At 43.0% G+C, this 27,904-nt stretch overlaps 1 long non-coding RNA gene across 2 annotated transcripts in view; it reads right to left on the bottom strand.

The window, feature by feature from the left end:
- The window catches only part of LOC142072358 (uncharacterized), a 30,639-nt gene extending 17,008 nt beyond the window's left edge, over window positions 1-13,631 (bottom strand). For both annotated transcript variants that reach the window (XR_012668756.1, XR_012668755.1), the window contains exon 1: window positions 13,200-13,631. This is a non-coding gene — a long non-coding RNA (uncharacterized LOC142072358). The remainder of the gene's footprint in view (window positions 1-13,199) is intronic.
- Between the last annotated feature and the right edge of the window lie 14,273 nt (window positions 13,632-27,904).

Below are 27,904 nucleotides of genomic sequence, written 5' to 3'. Positions count from 1 at the left end.
TCCTGGTCCTGGAATGGTAGGTCACCACGAAGTTGAATCATGTGAAGAAGAGGGACCAGCAGGCATGTTGCTGATTTAGATGCCAAGCCATTTTTGTGGTTGGTGAGGACTTGGATTGGGAACCAGGTGCCCTCCAGGAGATGTCACCATTCCTCAAAGGCTGCTTTGATGGCCAGTAGCTCTTTATTGAGGATGTCATAGTTTTGCTCTTCTAGGGTGAGCTTGTGTGAATAAAAAGTGCAAGAGTGAAGCTGACCATTGTAGGTTGCTGGTTGGGAGAGGACTGCTTCCAGCATGAAGTCGCAGGCAACTTCTTCTAGTGTAAATGGCCGGCCCAGGTTGGGATGAACAAAAATTAGGGCTGTGATGAATTTCTGCTTTCAGCATTCAAAAGCCACTAGTACCTCTAGACTCACGGAAAAATGGGCTCCTGGCTGCAGGAGGGTTGTGATTGCGGTTGACCATCCCTAAGAAACTCTTGATGAACTGTCTATACAAATTGGTGAAGCCCAAAAAGTGTTGTACCTCCTCCCGGCCCAGGTGTCCCTCGGTGCTGACCAGTCAGTGATGGCTGTTACTTTCTGTGGGTCCATGGCCAACTCTTCAGGGTGGAGGATGTAGCTGAGAAAACAACCTTCCACACAAACTTCCTCGTGGCTGGATTTTACTAAAACTAGACAAGCCATTTACAATGCACACGTTGCTTCTCTACAAAAGAAAAAGGACACTAAACTTTCTAAACTACTACATGCTACAAGGGGCCACAGCAATGGTTCCCTCAACCCACCTAGCAATATTGTTAACCTATCCAACTATACTCTCAGCCCAGCAGAAGCAGCTGTTCTATCTCGGGGCCTCTCCTTCTGCCCCTCCACCCCCACGAACATGATACAGTTCTGTGGTGACCTAGAATCCTATTTTCGACGTCTCCGACTCAAGGAATATTTCCAAAATACCTCTGAACAACATACTAATCCACAGAGGTCTCCCTACCAACACTACAGAAAGAGGGATTCTAGATGGACTCCTCCTGAAGGTCGAAACAGCAGACTGGACTTCTACATAGAGTGCTTCCGCCGACGTGCACGGGCTGAAATTGTGGAAAAGCAGCATCACTTGCCCCATAACCTCAGCCATGCGGAACGCAATGCCATCCACAGCCTCAGAAACAACTCTGACATCATAATCAAGAAGGCTGACAAAGGAGGTGCTGTTGTCATCATGAATAGGTCGGAATATGAACAAGAGGCTGCTCGGCAGCTCTCCAACACGAGTTTCTACAAGCCATTACCCTATGATCCCACTGAGAGTTACCAAAAGCAACTACAGCATTTGCTCAAGAAACTTCCTGAAAAAGCACAAGATCAAATCCGCACAGACACACCCCTGGAACCCCGACCTGGGATATTCTATCTACTACCCAAGATCCATAAACCTGGAAATCCTGGGCGCCCCATCATCTCAGGCATTGGCACCCTGACAGCAGGATTGTCTGGCTATGTAGACTCCCTCCTCAGGCTCTACGCTACCAGCACTCCCAGCTACCTTCGAGACACCACTGACTTCCTGAGGAAACTTCAATCCATCGGTGATCTTCCTGATAACACCATCCTGGCTACTATGGATGTAGAAGCCCTCTACACCAACATTCCACACAAAGATGGACTACAAGCCGTCAAGAACACTATCCCCGATAATGTCACGGCTAACCTGGTGGCTGAACTTTGTGACTTTGTCCTTACCCATAACTATTTCACATTTGGGGACAATGTATACCTTCAGATCAGCGGCACTGCTATGGGTACCCGCATGGCCCCACAGTATGCCAACATTTTTATGGCTGATTTAGAACAACGCTTCCTCAGCTCTCGTCCCCTAAAGCCCCTACTCTACTTGCACTATATTGATGGCATCTTCATCATCTGGACCCATGGAAAAGAAGCCCTTGAGGAATTCCACCATGATTTCAACAATTTCAATCCCACCACCAACCTCAGCCTGGTCCAGTCCACACAAGAGATCCACTTCCTGGACACTACAGTGCTAATAAACAATGGTCACATAAACACCACCCTATACCGGAAACCTACTGACCGCTATTCCTACCTGCATGCCTCCAGCTTTCACCCTGACCACACCACACGATCCATCGTCTACAGCCAAGCTCTGCGATACAACCGCATTTGCTCCAACTCCTCAGACAGAGACAAACACCTACAAGATCTCTGTCAAGCTTTCTTACAACTACAATACCCACCTGCAGAAGTAAAGAAACAGATTGATAGAGCCAGAAGAGTTCCCAGAAGTTACCTACTACAGGACAGGCCTAACAAAGAAAATAACAGAATGCCACTAGCGGTCACCTTCAGCCCCCAACTAAAACCCCTCCAACGCATTATTAAGGATCTACAACCTATCCTAAAAGATGACCCAACACTCTCACAAGTCTTGGGAGACAGGCCAGTCCTTGCCTACAGATAGCCCCGCAACCTGAAGCAAATACTCACCAACAACCGCATACCACACAACAGAACCACTAACCCAGGAACTTATCCTTGCAACAAAGCCCGTTGCCAATTGTGCCCACATATCTATTCAGGGGACACCATCACAGGGCCTAATAACATCAGCCACACTATCAGAGGCTCGTTCACCTGCACATCCACCAATGTGATATATGCCATCATGTGCCAGCAATGCCCCTCTGCCATGTACATTGGTCAAACTGGACAGTCTCTATGTAAAAGAATAAATGGACACAAATCAGATGTCAAGAATTATAACATTCATAAACCAGTCGGAGAACACTTCAATCTCTCTGGTCACGCAATCACAGACATGAAGGTCGCTATCTTAAAACAAAAAAACTTCAAATCCAGACTCCAGCGAGAAACTGCTGAATTGGAATTCATTTGCAAATTGGATACTATTAATTTAGGCTTAAATAGAGACTGGGAGTGGCTAAGTCATTATGCAAGGTAGCCTGTTTCCTCTTGTTTTTTCCTACCTCCCCCCCCCCAGATGTTCTGGTTTAACTTGGATTTAAACTTGGAGAGTGGTCAGTTTGGATGAGCTATTACCAGCAGGAGAGTGAGTTTGTGTGTGTATGGGGGTGGGGGGGATGTGAGAAAACCTGGATTTGTGCAGGAAATAGCCCAACTTGATTATGTAAAGAGTTGTCACTTTGGATGGGCTAGCACCAGCAGGAGAGTGAATTTGTGTGGGGGGGTGGAGGGTGAGAAAACCTGGATTTGTGCTGGAAATGGCCCACCTGATGATCACTTTAGATAAGCTATTACCAGCAGGACAGTGGGGTGGGAGGAGGTATTGTTTCATATTCTCTGTGTATATATAAAGTCTGCTGCAGTTTCCACGGTATGCATCCGATGAAGTGAGCTGTAGCTCACGAAAGCTCATGCTCAAATAAATTGGTTAGTCTCTAAGGTGCCACAAGTACTCCTTTTCTTTTTGCGAATACAGACTAACACGGCTGTTACTCTGAAACCTATTAAAGCTTGAATTTTCAAATGTTCTTGGGAAACTGAACACAAAAGGGTCATGCAGAGGGTTGAACTAAAATTTGCACCTGAATGGTTTTCACAAAGAATGTCTTTCTACTTTTCACTCTACCCTAATCCACATCACAAAACCTTCTAAACATTGAGCTCCCCTATCCATTTCTGTTCAGGATTGAAACAGCAGAGATGTTGCATGTGAGAAAATAATATTGCAATCTTCCATTTAAAATATAAAACATTGTCAGGACAGCATTTATACTGCAAGGACAAGACTCTGACTGGCCTTGTATGAGATCACAGGGTGAGTGAGGACTGTGCAAAAGCCCTTACCTTACCTGGTGCACACTGCTCAAGGGCTTATCACAATTGCTGTCCCTAGTTTCTCTTTATGTCCTCACGGCATATACTGCTCTACATGGCCGATCATTTGTTTGTATTATCTTGTACAACCTCTCCCTTTTGTGCACCAGAAATACACTATGCCTAACTGGCCTCAAGAGTGTTGACTTGTTCACATTATGAGTGCCAGAACCAGACAGGTTTGCAGTTCTCACCCAGCCTAGTCACCATATGACATGACCCTTAATTACCACTGCAGCTGATGCAGAGTGTCACTGCTGGTTTGCCACCTTTCATGTTATCCAACGAGAACATATAATACCAATTCTTCAAAAGCAACGATGACCTCTTTGTTTCACTGTTTCTCTGATTGCTCTTGTTTGTTGATACAAATCAAGTTGTTAATGCCGATCTGTTTTGTAAACCCCTTTCTCATTGGCCTTGATATTTTTTTGGGATGACCAACCTCACACACTTTGCAGGAGCCTAATTTTCAGAGGGTGGGTATTCAGTACTTTCTGGAAATCAGGCCCTTTTAAAAAGACATCTCAAGATAAGTTTTAGAGTAAGCAGCCCAAAATTGAGGCACCCAAAACTCACGAAGCAAATTAAATTACAGATATAGTTGGTATGCAGTGTTGTAGCCATATTGGTCCCAGGATATTAGACAGACAAGCTGGGTGAGGGAATATCTTTCTTTGGACCGACCTTTTTTGGTGAGAGAGTCATGATAGAGTTTGTTTAGCTGCAAAGTTCATGTCTACTTTTAAAATGTTGTATCATTACAGCTGACTTTAAAGCCTCATACACAATGGCTGTATATTTTCAGGTAGCATTTCCATGGTAATGAATCCTGTCAGTGTCTGAATATCTAAGGCGTTCTTAATATCTGAAGAGCCAGAACCTAAGGGTGCAAAGTCCTATTAACATGCTAATGTGTTTTGTCACTACTTGCTTTTGAATTCGTAACAGTAGGTTGTTCACCAATAGGAGACAATTTTTCAATGTGTTAAAGCTATTAGCAACCAGGACAATCACTGAGATGCTGGCTGCCAATCAACATTCCTTATGTCATAAATATAAAGGGAAGGGTAAACCCCTTTGAAATCCCTCCTGGCCAAGGGAAAGTTCCTCTCACCTGTAAAGGGTTAAGAAGCTAAAGGTAACCTCGCTGGCACCTGACCAAAATGACCAATGAGGAGACAAGATACTTTCAAAAGCTGGGAGGAGGGAGAGAAACAAAGGGTCTGTGGGTCTGTCTATATTCTGTCTTGGCCGGGGATAGACCAGGAATGGAATCTTAGAACTTTTAGTAAGTAATCTAGCTAGGTACGTGTTAGATTATGATTTCTTTAAATGGCTGAGAAAAGAACTGTGCTGAATAGAATAACTATTTCTGTCTGTGTATCTTTTTTGTAACTTAAGGTTTTGCCTAGAGGGGTTCTCTATGTTTTGAATCTAATTACCCTGTAAGGTATCTACCATCCTGATTTTACAGGGGGGATTTCTTTATTTCTATTTACTTCTATTTTATTAAAAGTCTTCTTGTAAGAAAACTGAATGCTTTTTCATTGTTCTCAGATCCAAGGGTTTGGGTCTGTGGTCACCTATGCAAATTGGTGAGGCTTTTTATCCAACATTTCCCAGGAAAGGGGGGGTGCAAGTGTTGGGAGGATTGTTCATTGTTCTTAAGATCCAAGGGTCTGGGTCTGTAGTCACCTAGGCAAATTGGTGGGGCTTTTTACCAAACCTTGTCCAGGAAGTGGGGTGCAAGGTTTTGGGAAGTATTTTGGGGGGAAAGACGCATCCAAACAGCTCTTCCCCAGTAACCAATATTAGTTTGGTGGTGGTAGCGGCCAATCCAAGGACAACGGGTGGAATATTTTGTACCTTGGGGAAGTTTTGACCTAAGCTGGTAAAGATAAGCTTAGGAGGTTTTTCATGCAGGTCCCCACATCTGTACCCTAGAGTTCAGAGTGGGGGAGGAACCTTGACATGGTGGCATAGTGGTGGGATTAACCTGAAATCATTTTGAGATCCAGTTGAGATTTTTTTGAACTAGAAATACAGATTTTAAAAAGGAAATTTTTTTTCCTTTGGAGTTGCTGGAAAAGCAGCTTGTTTTCTCTCTGCTTTGGAGCCAGAGCTGACACAAAAGGGGATCTTTGTGAATTGTAGGTTTTCTTTGCCTGGAGGCAGGGTACTTAACTCCTGCAGGGAAATTCAGTCTTCCAACCCAGAGTTTTTTTTTTTCCCTAAAAGTAAATAGGGAGGGGGGTGTTCTACCCATTTGCCTGGAGACAAAAGTGGCAGGGTTTTTTTTTTAGGATTTTTATTTTTTTGTTATACAAGGAGCACAGGTTTGAAAAGGAAATTTTTTTTCCTTTGGGCGGCTGGTAAGCAGGTTTCCAAGTTGTTGGAGGTTTTTTGCTTTGATTTGGGCCCAGAGCAGAGACAAGGGAGTTGTCTTTTTCTGTAGGCTGACAATCACTATCAGAGAATAGGTATTCTATTCCAGCACAGCAAAATTTTACAGCCTAGTTTTGTTTATTTCTAAACCTTGGGTGTAAAGTTAGTTAAAACAGAGAGGTTAGAATGACAAAATCCATGCTCGACACAAGCTGGAATTAGCCAGATTTCAGGCTGCGGAAAGACAAAGGGAACATGAAAGACAGATAGAACTCATGCGGCTGAAGAAGGAACAAGAAAGGGAGGCAGCGAGAGAGGCAGAACAACACCAAGCGGCTGTTCACAGGAGAGCATGGAAGCAAGGGACAAAGAACTGGAGGAGAAGGAAAAAGAGAGGAAGTATGTGGAGGAGATGGAGAAGATAAAGGCTCAGCAGAATATCCCAACAAACCCTAGTAATCCTTCTCCAAGTACCACTTCCCATCCCAGAAAGTTCCCCACCTACAAGGCAGGCGATGATACTGAGGCCTTCCTAGAAAACTTCAAAAGGGCCTGCCTTGGGTACAACATCTCTACTGACCAATACATGGTAGAGCTGAGGCCGCAGCTCAGTGGACCCTTAGCTGAGGTGGCAGCTGAAATGCCTAAAGAACACATGAACAAGTATGAACTGTTTAAATCCAAGGTGAGAGTCAGAATGGGGATAACACCCGAGCAGTCTCGTCAGAGGTTCAGAGCCCTAAGGTGGAAACCAGACATGTCATTTACCCGACATGCCTACCACATTGTGAAACATTGGGATGCCTGGATATCAGGAGCAAGTGTTGAATCTCCAGAAAATTTGCCCTTCCTAATGCAAATGGAACAATTCTTAGAGGGTGTTCCTGAGGAAATAGAAAGATACATCCTAGATGGGAAACCCAAAACTGTAATCAAGGCAGGAGAGATTGGAGCCAGATGGGTGGAGGTGGCAGAGAAGAAGAAAACTGGTGGCAGAGAAGAAGAAAACTGGTCGCAGTTGGAGCGGAGACCAGAAGGGACCACCCCAGACCACACCCTATTACCGGGGGCCGCCCAAGGCCCCACCTACCTCCCAAAGAACCCTCCAGACCCCTTATTGTCCCACCACCCCATTCTCCAGCAACCCACCTCGCCCCAGTGACCCGTCAGCTGGACGATGTTTTAAATGTAACGAGCTGGGGCATGTAAAGGCCAACTGCCCCAAGAACCCCAACAGATTACAGTTCATTGCACCGGAATCACACCAGAGGTCCGCAGGCCCAGATACCCTTGGAGCGGAGGGAAACTGTGAGTGTGGGCGGGAAGAAGGTCACCGCATGGAGGGACACCGGAGCACAAGTGTCAGCTATCCATGCTTCCTTAGTGGACCCCAATTTAATCAACCCAGAGATCCAAGTGATGATTCAGCCCTTCAAGTCCAACTCTTTCAATTTGCCTACAGCCAAGTTGCCTGTCCAGTACAAGGGCTGGTCAGGAATGTGGACTTTTGCAGTCTATGATGATTATCCCATCCCCATGCTGTTGGGGGAAGACTTGGCCAATCATGTGAAGCAGGCCAAGAGGGTGGGAACGGTCACCCGCAGCCAGGCTAAACAAGCCGTGAGGCCTAGCTCTGTTCCGGAAACTTCTATCAGGACCCGGTCAGAGGTGATGGACCCGGACCCCAGGCCAATGTCTGCAACAGCAGTAGTGGATCCAGTCCCAGAGACCCAGACGGAACCAGTCCCAGAACCGGAACCAGCCGAACAACCAACACCAGACCCAGTGTCAGCATTGAATCCAGTACTTGCAACCTCAACACCAGAGGGCCCCACCGAACCTGAACTGGCAGCAGCTGATAAGCCTACACAAGAGGCTCAGCCAGAGCCTGAATCCCAACATAGTGCACCAGCGGAGAGCGGTTCACAGTCAACAGAAACAGCTCCATCCCCTATATCGCTTCCAGAGGGACCAAGCCTAGGTCCACAATCCCATGAGGAACTGATGTCTCCAACATCAAGGGAACAGTTCCAGACCGAACAGGAAGCAGATGAAAGCCTCCAGAGAGCTTGGACGGCGGCACGGAGCAACCCACTGCCTCTCAGCTCTTCTAATCGATCCAGGTTTGTTGTAGAAAGAGGACTTTTATACAAGGAAACTCTTTCTGGGGGACACCAGGAAGACTGGCATCCTCAGAGACAGTTGGTAGTTCCAACTAAAAACGGGGCCAAGCTCTTGAGCTTAGCCCACGATCACCCTAGTGGCCATGCTGGGGTGAACAGAACCAAGGACCGTTTGAGGGGGTCATTCCACTGGGAGGGAATGGGCAAGGATGTTTCTACCTATGTCCAGTCTTGTGAGGTGTGCCAAAGAGTGGGAAAACCCCAAGACCAGGTCAGAGCCCCTCTCCAGCCACTCCCCATCATTGAAATTCCATTTCAGCGAGTAGCTGTGGATATTCTGGGTCCTTTTCCAAAAAAGACAGCCAGAGGAAATCAGTACATACTGACTTTCATGGATTTTGCCACCCAATGGCCGGAAGCAGTAGCTCTAAGCAACACCAGGGCTAAAAGTGTGTGCCAGGCACTAGCAGACATTTTTGCCAGGGTAGGTTGGCCCTCCGACATCCTCACAGATGCAGGGACTAATTTCCTGGCAGGAACTATGAAAAACCTTTGGGAAGCTCATGGGGTAAATCACTTGGTTGCCACTCCTTACCACCATCAAACAAATGGCATGGTGGAGAAGTTTAATGGAACTTTGGGGGCCATGATACGTAAATTCGTAAATGAGCACTCCAGTGATTGGGAACTAGTGTTGCAGCAGTTGCTCTTTGCCTACAGAGCTGTACCACATCCCAGTTTAGGGTTTTCCCCATTTGAACTTGTATATGGCCGTGAGGTTAAGGGGCCATTGCAGTTGGTGAAGCAGCAATGGGAGGGATTTACACCTTCTCCAGGAACTAACATTCTGGACTTTGTAACCAACCTACAAAACACCCTCCGAACCTCTTTAGCCCTTGCTAGAGAAAACTTACAGGATGCTCAAAAAGAGCAAAAAGCCTGGTATGATAAACATGCCAGAGAGCGTTCCTTCAAAGTAGGAGACCAAGTCATGGTCTTAAAGGCGCTCCAGGCCCATAAAATGGAAGCATCGTGGGAAGGGCCATTCACGGTCCAGGAGCGCCTGGGAGCTGTTAATTATCTCATAGCATTCCCCACCTCCAACTGAAAGCCTAAGGTGTACCATATTAATTCTCTAAAGCCCTTTTATTCCAGAGAATTAAAGGTTTGTCAGTTTACAGCCCAGGGAGGAGACGACGCTGAGTGGCCTGAAGGTGTCTACTACGAAGGGAAATGTGCTGGTGGTGTGGAAGAGGTGAACCTCTCCATGACCCTTGGGCGTATGCAGCGACAGCAGATCAAGGAGCTGTGCACTAGCTATGCGCCAACGTTCTCAGCCACCCCAGGACTGACTGAACGGGCATACCACTCCATTGACACAGGTAATGCTTACCCAATTAGAGTCCAACCTTACCGGGTGTCTCCTCAAGCTAAAACTGCTATAGAACGGGAGATCCAGGATATGTTACAGATCGGTGTAATCCGCCCCTCTGAAAGTGCATGGGCATCTCCAGTGGTTCTAATTCCCAAACCAGATGGGGAAATACGTTTTTGCGTGGACTACCATAAGCTAAATGCTGTAACTCGCCCAGACAACTATCCAATGCCACGCACAGATGAACTATTAGAGAAACTGGGACGGGCCCAGTTCATCTCTACCTTGGACTTAACCAAGGGGTACTGGCAGGTACCGCTAGATGAATCTGCCAAGGAAAGGTCAGCCTTCACCATACATCTCGGGCTGTATGAATTTAATGTACTCCCTTTCGGGCTGCGAAATGCACCCGCCACTTTCCAAAGACTTGTAGATGGTCTCCTAGCGGGATTAGGAGAATATGCAGTCGCCTACCTTGACGATGTGGCCATATTTTCGGATTCCTGGGCAGACCACCTGGAACATCTACAAAAAGTCCTTGAGTGCATAAGGGAGGCAGGACTAACTGTTAAGGCTAAGAAGTGTCAAATAGGCCTAAACAGAGTGACTTACCTTGGACACCAGGTGGGTCAAGGAACTATCAGCCCCCTACAGGCCAAAGTGGATGCTATCCAAAAGTGGCCTGTCCCAAAGTCAAAGAAACAGGTTCAATCCTTCTTAGGCTTGGCCGGTTATTACAGACGATTTGTACTGCACGACAGCCAAATCGCCGGCCCACTGACAGACCTAACCAAAAAGAAACAGCCAAATGCTGTTCAGTGGACCGAAAAGTGTCAGAAGGCCTTTAACAAGCTTAAAGCGACACTCATATCTGACCCTGTACTAAGGACCCCAGACTTTGACAAACCGTTCCTAGTAACCACAGATGCGTCCGAGCATGGTGTGGGAGCAGTTTTAATGCAGAAAGGACCTGATCAAGAATTCCACCCTATCATAGAATCATAGAATCATAGAATATAAGGGTTGGAAGGGACCCCAGAAGGTCATCTAGTCCAACCCCCTGCTCGAAGCAGGACCAATTCCCAGTTAAATCAGTAGTGTTTCTCAGCAAAAAACTGTCTGAGAGGGAAAGCAACTGGTCAGTCACTGAAAAAGAATGTTACGCCATTGTCTACGCTCTGGAAAAGCTACGCCCATATGTTTGGGGACGGCGTTTCCACCTGCAAACCGACCATGCTGCACTGAAGTGGCTTCACACCGTCAAAGAAACTAACAAAAAACTTCTTCGGTGGAGTTTAGCTCTCCAAGATTTTGATTTAGACATCCAACACATCTCAGGAGCTTCTAAGAAAGTGGCTGATGCACTCTCCCGTGAAAGTTTCCCAGAATCAACTGGTTAAAATCGTCCTTGAGATGTAGAAAATATTGTTAGTCTTTATGTACTTGGTAGTATATTTAGAGATGCATGCGTCTTATTAACTCTGTTTTTCCTAGAGCTCCAGGAAGAAATCCCAGCCAGTGTTTCACCCTAGCTGAGATTTGGGGGGCGTGTCATAAATATAAAGGGAAGGGTAAACCCCTTTAAAATCCCTCCTGGCCAGAGAAAAACTCCTCTCACCTGTAAAGGGTTAAGAAGCTAAAGGTAACCTCGCTGGCACCTGACCAAAATGACCAATGAGGTGACAAGATACTTTCAAAAGCTGGGAGGAGGGAGAGAAACAAAGGGTCTGTGGGTCTGTCTATATTCTGTCTTGGCCGGGGATAGACCAGGAATGGAGTCTTAGAACTTTTAGTAAGTAATCTAGCTAGGTACATGTTAGATTATGATTTCTTTAAATGGCTGAGAAAAGAACTGTGCTGAATAGAATAACTATTTCTGTCTGTGTATCTTTTTTGTAACTTAAGGTTTTGCCTAGAGGGGTTCTCTATGTTTTGAATCTAATTACCCTGTAAGGTATCTACCATCCTGATTTTACAGGGGGGATTTCTTTATTTCTATTTATTTCTATTTTATTAAAAGTCTTCTTGTAAGAAAACTGAATGCTTTCTCATTGTTCTCAGATCCAAGGGTTTGGGTCTGTAGTCACCTAGGCAAATTAGTGAGGCTTTTTACCAAACCTTGTCCAGGAAGTGGGGTGCAAGGTTTTGGGAAGTATTTTGGGGGGACAGACGCATCCAAACAGCTCTTCCCCAGTAACCAGTATTAGTTTGGTGGTGGTAGCGGTCAATCCAAGGACAAAGGGTGGAATATTTTGTACCTTGGGGAAGTTTTGACCTAAGCTGGTAAAGATAAGCTTAGGAGGTTTTTCATGCAGGTCCCCACATCTATACCCTAGAGTTCAGAGTGGGGGAGGAACCTTGACACCTTATCAACTAGCAACTAAGTACAACAAGTATTTGAAGTGTTACATGGAATATAAATGCATATCAAACTGCCATACTGCCTAACAAAATATTTTAATGGGCCTCTTGAATAATTTTTTATTTAGCAAGTCCACCCAAAGATGCTAAGCCTGGCTCTGTACGTGTCATCTCTCCCTCCCCAAACACTGTCTCAGACAAAAACCTCCATTGCTACAGGCATCTTAGAACTTGCCATGAGGATTTTTACAAGCCAGACTTTGGGGAACCAGGGGTGGATGTTAATTCCCAACTCCAGGGTTTCCACTGGGTATTTTTCCCCTCAAGCCACAGACATTTTGGGGTTGAGAGTAAAAGTATAATAGCTGACCTCCACTTTTGTGAAAGTGCATAAGGGGCTTGATATTTATTTTTATACCAGTAATTCTATTCATTTCAGCGGAGATCAGGGGTGCTGGAACAATGTGTATAGTGGGGGTGCTCAGAGCCATTGAACCAAACTGTAAACTATGTATATGATGGAAACCACTTCAAGCCAGGGGGTGCAGCAGCACTTCCAGCACCCCTAGTTCCAGCACCTATGATGGAGATACACCTGAGGTGCCTTTTACACTGCTTTGCTGTGCGAGCAACCACTCCTGACCTGCCCACACATAGCCTCTAGCATGTAAATTACCCCCACCTATACTGTATGAGTGCTCTAGCCAGCCACTCCTGAATTATATTACAGAGTGACACCAGCAAATTCCCAGATTTGTCCCCAGAAATGTGCATTTTCTACTGCCCAGTACCCTCCTGGACAATACAAACTCATAGAAAGTCTGTCATTCTATTAATAGAAAATGATATGCATAAATCTTGTTATTTCAAATTAAGTTTCCAAAATGCTACAATCCAAGCATGCACTGATTTAGGTAAAACAAGTTTATTACCTACAGAAAGATAGATTTTTGGTGATTAGAAGTAGTGTGCCATAAAAGTCAGAATTGGTTACAAAGAAATAAGAGGTAAAATGCAAACTAAATATCTATCTTAACAAGCAAAGTCAACTTAAAGCAAAAGGGTCTCTCTCACCTCATGTTCTAGGAGTTTTACTGGCTGACTCTTTCAGACAGGATCTCCCCCCAGTCCAATGATGCTTCCTTTGTCTTTCAAGTGTTATTGATGCCGTGAGTAGAGATGAAGGGAGAGATGATTTGTGTCCTCTGTTCTTGCTTCTTATATTTTCCTATCTGAATATCTGAGGTTCAGGAGACAGAAAGTCTGTTTGCATGGAAACCACCAGCTGTTCCTTTGCCAAGATGTAAATTTCTCGCTCACACCCTTCTGTCTGAGAAAGAATGGCCGTTTAACCAGGTGGTAGTCCATTTGATTATGCTGACACCTGGTTGAGGAGCTCGCTAGCCTTTTGTCCCTGAGGAACTGGTTTGAAGCTGCTTCCCCAGACTTGGAACATGTCTTATACGGTAGAATTTTATAACTTCACATACGCTGTTACCACACATTTTATCAGGACAATGATGTTCAGCAGATTGAGTTGTCAAATGATACCTCACAAGGTATACTTTGTACAAAATTTATCATAGTCTTGTAGAAAGGGTGAATATAGGGGTACAGACTGTCACACATGGCATATGTTTGTATAATTTACAGTCTTTTTATAGTTGGAAGCTGACACATCCCTTACAAGATCGAGTACGTTGTCAGACCATAATTCCTCAGTTGCTAGGCATTATTGATTAAATATTTCACAAGAACAAATTTCAGTATGTGTTGACCATGTTCACTGGGTATATTCATTATTGCTGCTGTCAGTGAAGTGTGGCCATCTAGTTACATGGGGAGTCTGTCAGGATTAAGGAACTTCGACTGAATAATTAGAATTACCGATGAGCCCCAGCTGGATCACTGGACCCAGACTCCCCCAAGCTTTGGGGGAAAATCTACAGGTAGCTCTGTTGAACAACTACCAAATGCAGGCAACTCCTGGCCTAGATTTGGGGCTGGGATCCATGCAGCAGTTCATCTCCCCTGCGCCACAAGCAAGCCCTGAACTGTGGCAAAGAATTTGTGGTGGAACAAAAGGGAGTGGGAGATGAAAAACTGAGAGCAGGCAGGTATAAGTCTTACAGAGAAAGTGAGGGTGACAACTGGGGAGACAGAAGGGAGGATGGGTGAAGAGAGAAGCATAGAAATATGGGGAAGTAATGGGCAGCCTTACTCTCTTCCACTGCCAAACCCTCCTAACCATTCCCTGCCTACTCAAAAAACCCATATTCTAGAGATTTTCTCTTGTATTTTTAGGGCATCCTAATTTGCAAAGGCTGACTCCGATTTTGCTTTTGCTCCAGTGATCTCAGTACAGACTCCAGTTGCATAGTGTGGCATGCCAATAAAAATGGTACACTGCTACTAATATTTCTTGCTAACAGGCATGTGAATAAAATGGAAGTACACTTAACTGCCCTTGAATGAGTTTGCTTGCACATATAGAATCAGTATTATTTGGATTATTTTTTCAATTTAATTTGATATCCCTTTTGCTCTAAATTTATAGACCGTATAGCACTAACAAGCCATCTGGAGTGAACTCATCTAAAAATATCCAGTCTCTTTCTTTTAAAACATTTTAAATTACAAAACTGCTGTCTAGTGCATGAAGTATTTTATTTTTGAAATTAGGCAGATAAGAACCTTGGAAATAATAGATGGTTAATTAAGTCTGTTTTGGCAGACTTGTCATCAGACTGCTTGTACTATTATTTAAATACCAGACTAAATCTAAAAAGTGTTGAACTTGCTCATGTTAACAGTCTGCCTAACACTAATAAAATTATAGGTTTCAGAGTAACAGCCGTGTTAGTCTGTATTCGCAAAAAGAAAAGGAGTACTTGTGGCACCTTAGAGACTAACCAATTTATTTGAGCATAAGCTTTCGTGAGCTACAGCTCACTTCATCGGATGCATACTGTGGAAAATACAGAAGATGTTTTTATACACACAGACCATGAAAAATCGGTGTTTATCACTACAAAACGTTTTCTCTCCCCCCACCCCACTCTCCTACTGGTAATAGCTTATCTAAAGTGATCACTCTCTTTACAATGTGTATGATAATCAAGGTGGGCCATTTCCAGCACAAATCCAGGGTTTAACAAGAACGTCTGAGGAACAGTGGGGGAAGCGAATACTCACCAGCAACCAACCCAGGAACCTATCCTTGCAACAAAGCCTGTTGCCAACTGTGCCCACATATCTATTCAGGGGACACCATCACAGGGCCTAATAACATCAGCCACACTATCAGAGACTCATTCACCTGCACATCCACCAATGTGATATATGCCATCATGTGCCAGCAATGCCCCTCTGCCATGTACATTGGGCAAACTGGACAGTCTCTACGTAAAAGAATAAATGGACACAAATCAGATGTCAAGAATTATAACATTCATAAACCAGTCGGAGAACACTTCAATCTCTCTGGTCACTCGATTTCTGATCTCAAAGTGACTATCCTTCAACAAAAAAACTTCGAAAACAGACTCCAACGAGAGACTGCTGAATTGGAATTAATTTGCAAATTGGATACAATTAACTTAGGCTTGAATAGAGACTGGGAATGGTTGATTCATTATAAAAAGTAACCTATTTCCCCTTGTTTATTCCTCCCCCCCCCACTGTTCCTCAGATGTTCTTGTTAAACCCTAGATTTGTGCTGGGAATGGCCCACCTTGGTTATCATACACATTGTAAGGAGAGGTTTCAGAGTAACAGCCGTGTTAGTCTGTATTCGCAAAAAGAAAAGGAGTACTTGTGGCACCTTAGAGACTAACCAATTTATTTGAGCATGAGCTTTCGTGAGCTACAGCTCAAAGTGAGCTGTAGCTCACGAAAGCTCATGCTCAAATAAATTGGTTAGTCTCTAAGGTGCCACAAGTACTCCTTTTCTTTTTATTGTAAGGAGAGTGATCACTTTAGATAAGCTATTACCAACAGGAGAGTGGGTTTTGGGGAGGAGGGAACCTGGATTTGTGCTGGAAATGGCCCACCTTGGTTATCATACACATTGTAAAGAGAGTGATCACTTTAGATAAGCTATTACCAGCAGGAGAGTGGGGTAGGGGGAGAGAAAACCTTTTGTAGTGATAAACACCGATTTTTTCGTGGTCTGTGTGTATAAAAACATCTTCTGTATTTTCCACAGTATGCATCTGATGAAGTGAGCTGTAGCTCATGAAAGCTTATGCTCAAATAAATTGGTTAGTCTCTAAGGTGCCACAAGTCCTCTTTTTCTTTTTGCTAATACAATTATGAATTTATAGTAGCTGTGCCAGCAGGGTCTGATAGGGTAGTGGTTGCAAAATCTCACAGACTTCTAACATTCCACATCAATTCATTTTTGAGGCTGAAATGTTCCATGCTTAGCACTTGCCAAAATGTCAGCTGCAAAGTACGAATAGCAGCAGTTTAAAGAAGTGGTGTGAGTTGCTGTAGTTTATAAATTCTGTCTAATTAGCCCCAGGAGAAGGAGGTAACAAGGGCCACTGGAGAAACTGCTGGAATTTGCAATAGCGAGCATACTGATCCCTGATACATCTAACCCTGTGGTGCTGGTATCTTAGGTTGCAGAGACCTGTGCATCAGAAAGCCTAACTGATGCTAGGATACACTTATATTCTATGATTCTAAGATACACTTCCCTCTCCTGGTGAAAACCTGGGAAGGGTTGTATAAGTGGGGGTTGTATAAGTAGGGGCATAGCGAGCAGATCGAGGGACGTGATCGTTCCCCTCTATTCGACATTGGTGAGGCCTCATCTGGAGTACTGTGTCCAGTTTTGGGCCCCACACTACAAGAAGGATGTGGATAAATTGGAGAGAGTCCAGCGAAGGGCAACAAAAATGATTAGGGGTCTGGAACACATGAGTTATGAGGAGAGACTGAGGGAGCTGGGATTGTTTAGCCTGCAGAAGAGAAGAATGAGGGGGGATTTGATAGCTGCTTTCAACTACCTGAAAGGGGGTTCCAAAGAGGATGGCTCTAGACTGTTCTCAATGGTATCAGATGACAGAACGAGGAGTAATGGTCTCAAGCTGCAGTGGGGGAGGTTTAGATTGGATATTAGGAAAAACTTTTTCACTAAGAGGGTGGTGAAACACTGGAATGCGTTACCTAGGGAGGTGGTAGAATCTCCTTCCTTAGAGGTTTTTAAGGTCAGGCTTGACAAAGCCCTGGCTGGGATGATTTAACTGGGAATTCGTCCTGCTTCGAGCAGGGGGTTGGACTAGATGACCTTCTGGGGTCCCTTCCAACCCTTATATTCTATGATTCTATGATTCTATGCTGGAGGCTGTGGAGAAAGAGGGGTTATAGTGGTGCAGTATATGGGTACCTGTAACTTCAGGGCCACCAGGAGGGCTGCAGCTATACAGAGCATCCCCAAAAGATAGCAGGATAGTTCAGGGACAGATGACATAGTCAAGATGTGCATTAATGAGTTGATTTAATGCACCCCCAAGTCAGCCTCCCCTAGCAGAGTTCTCCCGCAGTCCAGACCCTAAGATACACTTCCCTCTCCTGGTGAAAACCTGGGAAGGGTAGTAATATGCAACTCCTGTCACCTCCACACCAGGAGTTGAAATCAACCTGTCCTTCAAATTACCCTTCCGTAAAATACATATAACAGTACTTAACTACCCCATAGGGCTGTCATGAGACTTTGGACCTTACTATAATAGCCCTGATGTGTGGGTCTGCTTGGGCTGCTTTACAGTACTAGAAACCAGTTTAACTGGTATCATAAGGATTCTCTTTATGTCAAGCAAATCCCTGGTGGCATAGAGCCTGTGTTGGACCTGTATGTCTGCCTGCTCCTGACCCTTAGAATAGTGGGTATTCCAGGAACAAAGGTGTGATAGTTAGAATGTCTTGGCCTTGTTGTCCCCTGTCTGGCAAAATAACTTGTTCGAGTCTGGGGTAGGTGGGTAGTCTGTTCCCAGAGAACTGGCAGATCCCCAGCCAACGGCCAAGATCACAGCAATATGTAAATAGTTTAGATTCGTCTCTGCACGCCCCATCCTCAGCTGGCCTGGGCATATCCCACACAGAGTAGATGATCTAACCCATATGTAAAATATATTTACTCTGCATATAGTTTTCTTTTAGAAGTCTTGGTTTTATTACTAGCTGAGTTTAAGCAGGCCTTACTGCTCTTTGCAATTTCTTGCTATCAATAACATTTTGTGGATTAAAGATGGCATGTTGGGTGAATGCTATGATGCCAAGTAAAGAGTGACTAATATGAAGGTGAAGGCAGGCAAGGAAAAGCACTGATTTGCTCCTGAAAAGAGAATTGAGCTGCTTCTAACTTTGAAGATAGACTCCCTCCCAAAATGTGACATTTCTTGTCTAATTTTCTGCTGATATTCTGAGTCATCAGTGACAGTTTTCTGCTCTAAATACTGTCAATCCTGAAAGGCATTTTGACTGAGGAAAATAACAGAATGTCAGTTAAAAAAAGAGTAAAGCTCCCATATCAGTTATGAGCAATATTTGGAAAAAATCCAGCAAAATATACTTGCTAAAGACTGGAGTTTAAAGACTAAAGACTCAACTAGTGTAAATCAGTGTAGCTCCCTTGACTTCACTGGAGCTATGCTGACTTGCACCAGCTAAGGATCTGGCCTTAAGGTCTAAAAAGAAAGTCTACTCATCACTGAGATTTCCGAATACTTTTTGGCAAATGCTGGAATTCCATTAACTATGTCCTTTGCAGTTTACCTAATCTTTAAATTCATATAAAATGAAATCAGGCTGACCATTTCCTGTGGGAGAATAAGAGTAAATTTAAAGTGTGGATTTCCAATATTCATAAGACAGTTTTGCCCCTAGCAGATAAATCTAAACCTTTCAGTTGTGCTCAGAAGGGACTAATATACAGAAAGGATGAAGAAGCAATCATAAAAATGTGTAACTATTTAAATGTATGCCAACCATAGCTCTGATAATTTACAGTATATTTACAAACAGTTTAATGTGATTTAAAATATTTCTCCTTCAGATGCTCTTTAATATTAAACAGAAAGTTACTAGTTTTGAAAACTCTCTCATTACAAAGTATACACCCCAGTTTGGAACAAGAGAGCCCTTTAAAGACACCCACCCATCTTGCCATATGGATTTCCGTTTATGTACAGTTTTAGGGGAAAACATGCTTTCTGATAAACTTGCATCCAACTTCCTTTTAAAGCTGGTAGTGTATTTTTCTTGCTGAACATAAACTATTTCTGTTACAATATCTTTTAAAACTTTGACTTACAAATTTGGGGCCAAATTTTTCCAGCCCTAGGTCAAACAATATTTTACCTATAAATAATCCCATTGATTTCAGAAGGAGTAATGTCCTGAATAGGGGTGGCAGAATCAGTCCCTTAATGGTTTCTGCAAACATGTTTGCACTCAAGCACTCTAATGATGAGCATGTTATGAATGCCTAGATAGAGAACTATGCAGCCAACAATACATTTCTGTTCAACACAATCCATAACTTTATGAAGCTGAAACATCCTTTCCTTCCACATCCAAATTCAAACACTGATTCTTCCAAACTGGAAGGTAAAAGACCACTTTGTGTGTTTATACAGTTCTGATTTTGATAGGAATAAAAATATCAAATAATAATATATCATAAATTTAAAAAGTGGACATTTGAGTGATCCAAAATTGGATCTCTTTCAAATTTCAGAAAGGTAAGATTCTAGGGTGGGCATGGGAAAGGCCAAATCTCATTAACTTTTCATTTTTCCAATGGGAGTTGGGTGGTTACATCCCCTTAGCACCTTCGAGAATCCCAGCTCTGGTCTTCATCACCTAACCTGCTGCAATGGTTCTAGGTCAGATCCAAAACCAGAAGAAGTGTGGTTCTTATTTGGATGCACTTCAAATTGTTTGAGAATGGCCATTCTTCCCAAGATGGCAGAGATCCTTATGAGAATAGCTCGTCTTTTGGGATTTCCTCCATTTTTCAACATCTTATGATAACTCTCAGAAATTTTTTGGTATCATCAGACTCCAGCTGACTGTATACTTCATTCGTCCTTGAACTTGGCCTAAACCTGGTCAAGATCCACATGCTGCCTCTTTGGCTTATCTATCGTTAATATAACATAGTCTTCAAAACAAAATGTTGTTGAGTAATGTGCAAATAGTCCCATTGGTTTAAATAGTTCTAGGTATGGTGTAAATTATTAATATGCATAAGAATAGCAGAATCTGGTGCTTTGTGTAATTAAAGACTAAGTTACATCACCTGAAGTCTATATGTCTACATAAAGAAATCCATTTAATATATATTCATTAAACAGTCATCACCTCAGTCCACGTCTAGTAATATGAATTAGCAATAGTTGCAGTCCTTCAGTGTTACATTCTTGACATTCAACAGCTATTTTAAAACTCTGCTTTGTTCCTACCAACTGTTAGGATATAGATATTCAGGCCTGTCTGTAAAGGCCTATACTCTAAGAATTTAGGTGTATTCTTATCACTTGGCTAGTTATAGCAGTATAAAAGAAAGAATCAAAATCACTGTCTGCCGATGTAAGAGCCTTCTCTTACTGTGACAGTCTGAGGCCCTGTTCTTAGGCTAAGGCCTCTGGCTAAGCAGCAGAGGCAGCCATAAGCTGGGAAGCGAACGGTCACATCCTCACATTCCAAACTAGTCACATTGAAATAAGGTGCTATTGGGCTGTTAGGAATACAATCCTGTCCTGATAATGCCTATCGCCTCCAGAGAAAGGGAAGTGCCTAGAAGATGTAAAAGAAAACTTAGTTCGATAGCATCCTGTCTGGCAAGAACTCACTTATCAATAGATGGGATGTGAAATCCTCACTTCTGTATTGTTTTGTCATTATAGTTCCCACTTTGCTATTGTTTATTTGCATGGTCCCTGTCTGGTTCTATGAGTGTTTCTGTCTGCTGTATAATTAATTTTTCTGGGTGTAAACTAATTAAGGTGGTGGGATATAATTGGTTACATAATCATGTTACAATATGTTAGGATTGGTGAGTTAAATTTCAGGAAAATGATTGTTTAAGGTATAGCTAAGCAGAACTCAAGTTTTACAATATAGTCTGCAGTCAATCAGGAAGTGAGTGGGGGGTGGGAATGGGAACAGGGAATGGGGGTGGGGAAATTGGAATCATGTTTTGCTAAGGGAGGGAATGGGAACGGAATGGGGGTGGGGAAATTGGAATCATGTTTTGCTAAGGGAGGGAATGGGAATGGAATGGGGGTGGGGAAATTGGAATCGTGTTTTGCTAAGGGGGGGAATGGGAACAGGGACACAGGTAAGCCTCTGTGGTGTCAGAGCTGGGAAGGGGGACACTAAAGAAGGAAACTGGAATCATGCTTGCTGGAAGTTCACCCCAATAAACATCGAATTGTTTGTACCTTTGGACTTCAGGTATTATTGCTCTCTGTTCATGCGAGAAGGACCAGGGAAGTAAGTGGGTGAAGGGATAAACCCCCTAACACCAACTACTTCATTTGAAAATTTGAACTATATGTAGAAATATTATGTTTTGTTAAGATAGATTCGATATCACATAACCTGTATTACACATACATACAATTGTTATGATATTAAAAGGCTCCCCACAATAAATGTGAAATTAACTGATTTAAAAAATATGAATTCAGTCACAGGTTTTATTTTTGCTAAACATTGTGCTTTTACAATCCCATTTCCTTTATCATAAATGATTTTTTCCCTTGGTTGTGTGAAAGCAACAGAAGCAAGAAGGGAAACTGACAGACTGAATGGCTAGGGAGAAGAAAACAAATACGCTGACCACATATAGTACTCTGAAATGCACAAAGGTAACAAACTGGAAAAAAAAAACAGAGGAAAAATATTTTTCCTCTAATGTTTTTCAGTTATAATTCTTTTGGGCCTTACGTTTAACAATAATAAGTAAAACATTTTCAGAAAAAAGTGTGTGGTGTTTTTGTAATTGAGTACCTTTTAAAATATAATGTATAAAAAGATAATGAAATAAAGTGGTACTTGGATATAGTGGAATTCACTGAATACTGACATCCTGAATTGTTTCATGCAATGCCGTATGAAAATTGCTGTGCTACTTACAGGAAAGCTCCTGTTACAGAGAGGTTGATAAAGTATTCAATGTACTGTCCTGCCATGCATTTTAAATATCTACAAAACCTGTTTAAATGACAGCAGCTAAGCAATTAACAATACTTGTTACATTACGCATGATTCTTGGCTCCTAATATGAAGAATCAATTGCAGTGTTCCATTACTGATTTTCAATTTGCTGCTAAGCTTTGCAATTGATTGGTGTTATTTGAGTTAATCTACAAAGCAATGAGAAAGGAAAAAGTCCCCCTCCCATCCAAAAGAAATCCCTTTCTACAAGGGGAAAGATACACTCCTCCTGGCCACTAGAAGAAAGGGTAATAGGCTAGAGAGTTTGGACAGTGAGAGAGAGTCTTGTATTTCCAGTAACCAGTGCAGGGTGGAAAAAACATTCCTTCCCAGCTGTCAGAAGGATGGGAGATCTCAGTTGCCCTACTCAGTTTCAACTATAATTTGAGAAGATGCATTTCATGATGTAAGGGATGAACAAAGCATAGACTCATAGGACTGGAAGAGACCTCAAGAGGTCATCTAGTTCAGTCCCCTGACCTCATGGCAGGACTAAGTATTATCTAGACTATCTGTGACAGGTATTTGTCTCATCTGCTGTGAAAAACCTCTGGTGATGGACATTCCACAACCTCCCAAGACAATTTATTCCAGTGCTTAACCACCCTGACAGGAAGTTTTTCCTAATGTCCAATCTAAACTGCCCTTGCAGCAATTTCTTGTCCTATCCTCAGAGGTTAAGAACAACAATTTTTCTCCCTCCTCCTTGTAATAATCTTTTATGTACTTGAAAACTGTTATGTCGCCTCTCACTCTTCTCTTCTCCAGACTAAACAAACCAATTTTTTTCAATCTTCCCTCATAGGTCATGTTTTCTAGACTTTTAATCATTTTTTTGTTGCTCTTCTCTGGACTTTCTCCAATTTGTCCACATCTTTACTGAAATGTGGCACCCAGAACTGGACATAGTACTTCAGTTGAGGCCTAATCAGCCCGGAGTAGAGCAGAAGAATTACTTCTCGTGTCTTGCTTACAACACTCTTGCTAATACATCCCAAAATGTTTGCTTATTTTTTTTGCAACAGTGTTACACTGTTCACTCATATTTAGCTTGTGATCCTCTATGACCCCCAGATCCCTTTCTGCAGTACTGCTTCCTAGGCAGTCATTTCCCATTTCATATATTTGCAATTATTTGATGGAGTTCACTTCACTTTTTGCTTGGCCTGATGGTGGCATCCCTATCTCTGAACTCTGAACTTATGTGGTGGTGCTGGCAAACTTCAGCAAAAGCCACTTCAAGGATTAACGTATATTTTAATATCAAGCCATTATGGTGGCTGAATCCAGAAGTCTTTTTTCTTCTTCTTTTTTTAAAGAGGGAAAAAGTCAGTAAAGCAGAGGTAGGGAGAAGGGAAGTCCACAGTTATAAGAAACTTCTCTACACCAGTGGTCTCCAAACTTCTCGGATCACGCACCCCCAGGGCCAGCTCTAGGGAAGCCAAAAAAAGAGAGGTGCCGCCGGCATGCCGCTGAAGGTCAAAGGTCCAGGAGTGCTGCTGCTGCCGTGCCGGCGGTGCTCCTTGGGTAGCGCTCCTCCTGCCGCGCACCCCCAGGGATGGTCTTGCGCACCCCATTTTGGAGACCACTGCTGTACACTCAAGAAAATGTATGATGGCTGTTGTTTCATGGACAGGCATCTGTTCCAATATCTACATCTGAGTTTCAGGATAGGTAGGCTCTGACTAATCACCGGCTCTTTGCTAATCGTTATCCATCTTAGCAGAACATCATAGCTGGATATGAGATCAGCAATACCACTTTGAGGTAAAAGTCTGAGTCAGTAGCTACACTCTTACATGATGGGTTCTGCCCCACACCTACCCCCACCCGCAGTGGAAGAGGGTAACATTGTGTAGGCTTTTTGAGCCAAATACTAAGATGTGCTTTGTACCAGCAAAAGCCATTGGACCTGGTTCTTTCCTCTTACTGATTTTTAAACTGGGTTATGCCACTGAGTTCAATAGCGCTACTTCAGATTTACACCAATGTAAAGGAAAACAGGATGGGTGCCTTTGACTTCAGTGCTCAGATTCTCTGAAGATATATAGGTCTGTATATGGACACAAAATCACTCTGTGTGTGTGTGAGGTATAACATGGATGTATAGAGAAAAAACTTGTATTTCTGGTGAAAAAAATCATTATTTCATCAGATTCACAAAAGGCCAGATTACAATATTACTCCTCAGCATTTTTACTCTGCAAGTAGTTGTCAGTTTTGGGGGCGGATGGGACAACTCGTGGAATATGGCTTTGATCCTGACTCAAGAACTGAGGCCTGAACTAGCAATCAGATCTGTGTGAGTGGGCCTTTGTGCTCATACTAGGGTTGCCAACACTCCAGGACTGTCCTGCAGTCTCTAGGAATTAAAGATTAATCTTTAACTAAAGATTTGTGTCATGTGATGAAAACCCCAGGAATACATCCAACCAAAATTGGCAACCCTAGTTTATACAGAGCTTCAATCAATGTAATGGGGCACTCTGCAGGTGAGAAAGTCCTCCTGTGTGGATCTGATTGCAAGTCTGGGGCCTAAGGTGCTAGATGGTTGAGCTAGCTGACAAAAATGGGTCAAAAGCAAATAACGTAATATGTTCTACTGTGTAAAAAGTCTGAGATTTTATTCAATAGAAACCGCTTTTTATCTGAGCCACCTGCCCTACTTCTATCTTCACCAGCTTGAAAAGCTGTTTTTTTGCTTATTTAATAAAATTATGGAACTTGGCAAAACAAACACAATTTTTGCAAAAATACTTGGAATCTAATGTGTTGCAGAGGTATTAAGTTTGCCAATTATTTTAATCATGGTTGGGGCTAAGAGATTTTTGAAATGCAGAAGGTGTTTTAAAGCACCTAGAGCCTGCTACAGACAATTGCATTTGAAATAGACAAAGTGACAAAGTCATCAAGTAGTCAGTTCAGCTGAAAAATACTCCTGTTTAACATCTAATACTGCTCTTATGAAATCACATAGTAGAAAGTAGAAACATATTATTGACATACAGAATTTATTACAAATAATACACTATTATTGGTATGTCACCTAAAGTCACTAAAAAGAAAAGGGAATAGTAACTTGGAGACCATTTAAAAATCAGTAATTAAAGAGATGTTTCTGAGAGGGATAAGTCTGTGATAACAAAATAAAAATATTTGATCAAAGATAAAATAGGTAGGAAAAGAAGAAAAATAACACATACTGGACATGTTCTATTTAATCTGGGGAAAAAATTCTGTGTGTTCAATAGCTGACATCTGGCAATGAATCTGATTACTCATAGTAAAATATTCAGTATTATTTTTAAAGAAATGAGTTATAGAATACAAAGAAATGATTTTTGAAGCTGGCCATTGCTTACTACTGGAATGGCTTTTGCTGACAAGCAAGGTTACTTAGCAATACTGGACCACAGAGTATTCTCCTGGAGTGACTTGTAAAGAGAGATGGTACAATTTATAAATTTTAACCACAGCAGATATGTATTTGGATCACGGACTATCTTTTAGTTCTTCTCATAAGATCACACTTTCTTTTAAAATAGATATTTTGTTTTCTTGCTCAGTTTACCTACTGATGTAGGGGATGTACTTCTCTGCTCCAAATAGGCTATTTATAGAGAAGAAGTGGTTTCTATGATGGTAGAGATGCATTAAGATAAACATCATGATCTATATTTTCAACTGGCCTTCACACCTGCTCCCACAATATTTGCACACTTATTCCTTTGCCCAGGCAGAATAGCACATTTGTGTGCAGTATCTACTGTGCCTACAAGTATAGCAGGCTCAGTTTTACAGGATGACTAAAAATCTGGCCCCATCAATTTGACACTTGTTGGGAAAGCCCCATTTTTTAACGTTTTGAGGTTGGTTTTTGGTTAAATCTTTTCTAAAGTTTTCTATTCACATCTGAGTCTAAAGGTGATCTTCAAAACACCAAATGGTCTGAGAGATTTTCTCACCCTATAGTGTCTGTCTGCTGTGCATCTGGTGCTACTTGCAGGGACTGCTTGATTGTATGTGTGTTTGTTTGAAAAATGTGAATTGGGAGTGCTTCGTTCCAGGTGGGCCTTGAGTGGTTGATTGGAGGAAAGGCTTTGAGCCCGGGCAACTGTTTCGAGTCAGCAGCTTCAGGGATGAAAGTAACTTAAATGACTTACTGGTATGCAGGGCGGCTGGGGTCCCGGGCAAGGTGGGGTGTGGTGGCTCTGGGCCCCTGGAAGGGGCGGGGCCTTGGGTGGAAGGGGCAGGGCTGGGGCCAAATCCGCCCCCAGCCAGGCCTTCAGCGCTGCCCGGCCTGTGCCGCCCGGGGTTTCGTTGGCAATTTAAAGGGCCTGGGGCTCTGACGGCAGGTGTGGCAGCGGCAGCTGGGAGCCCTAGGCCCTTTAAATTGCTGCTGGAGCCCCGGGGTAGCGGCTGTGGGGGCCGGTAGCCTGGGGCCATTTTAAATCACCAGGCTCCGAGGCAGCTGCCCCTTTTGACCCGAACCCATCAGCAGCCCTGCCGGTATAGTCAGTTCCAAAGAGAATGGAGCTAGGCTGTTCTCAGTGGTGGCAGATGACAGAACAAGCAGCAATGGTCTCAAGTTGCAGTGGGGGAAATCTAGGTTGGATATTATAGGAGGGTGGTGAAGCACTGGAATGGGTCACCTAGGGAGGTGGTGGAATCTCTATTCTTAGAGGTTTTTGAAGCCTAGCTTGACAAAGCGCTGGCTGGGATGATTTAGTTGGTGTTGGTCCTGCTTTGAGCACAGGGTTGGACTAGATGACCTCCTGAGGTCTCTTCCAACCCTAATCTTCTATGATTCTATGATATAGCCCATCAGAGCAGTAAATATCAGCTGGGAAATGCCTGATGTGGACATGGAAGTAAGAACACACAGGGCCCAATTCACTATTTTCAGGCAACTTGTGTTATAATTTATACCTCTGCAAAGTGAATGCAAAGTTGGATGTAGAGTGCTACCAAATCAGAGTGGTAGCATTTGACTCTACTCTGCAGAGGTGTAAATTACACCACCAGTTGTAGGGCAATGCTGAATTGGGTCCAATGTGTCTTTATTTATAACAATGTACAACAAAGACAAGTTTTGGCTGGAAAACCTTTTGCCCAGCTCTGATCGCAGATGAAAGATGTACAACAGTTGTAGAGATTTAGGAAGTTAAAAGTCCTGCTTTGCTTCACTCAAATAATTCCTTTTAATTGCATTGTCACTTTTCTCGCCCTCCAAATAAATGTTGCAGTCCATTCCTTAAATCACTTAGGTGGTATACAGTACAGAGAAGCTGTATTCCGATTTGAAGAAACACCACAGTGCTTCTTGTAAAATATTAGCCTTTCTGATTATGAGCATGCTAATGGAAAGAATCTCAATTATAAAAATGATCTGAAATGCAATTTGTCTTGTGGATATATGAAAGGTATTGCTTCTATGATTTCATTTATCTATCGACCACAGGAGATCTCTTTTAAAGTTGTTTTGATAAGACCCATCTTAGAACAAGGTTCACACTGTAAGATCTGAAGGACAAAGGACTTAAGAA

This window comes from Caretta caretta, chromosome 6 (assembly GCF_965140235.1).
Source record: "Caretta caretta isolate rCarCar2 chromosome 6, rCarCar1.hap1, whole genome shotgun sequence".
NCBI classification, from domain to species: domain Eukaryota; kingdom Metazoa; phylum Chordata; order Testudines; family Cheloniidae; genus Caretta; species Caretta caretta.
Note: the sequence above shows the minus strand (reverse complement) of the source record. Positions and strands in the feature narration are given on the sequence as shown.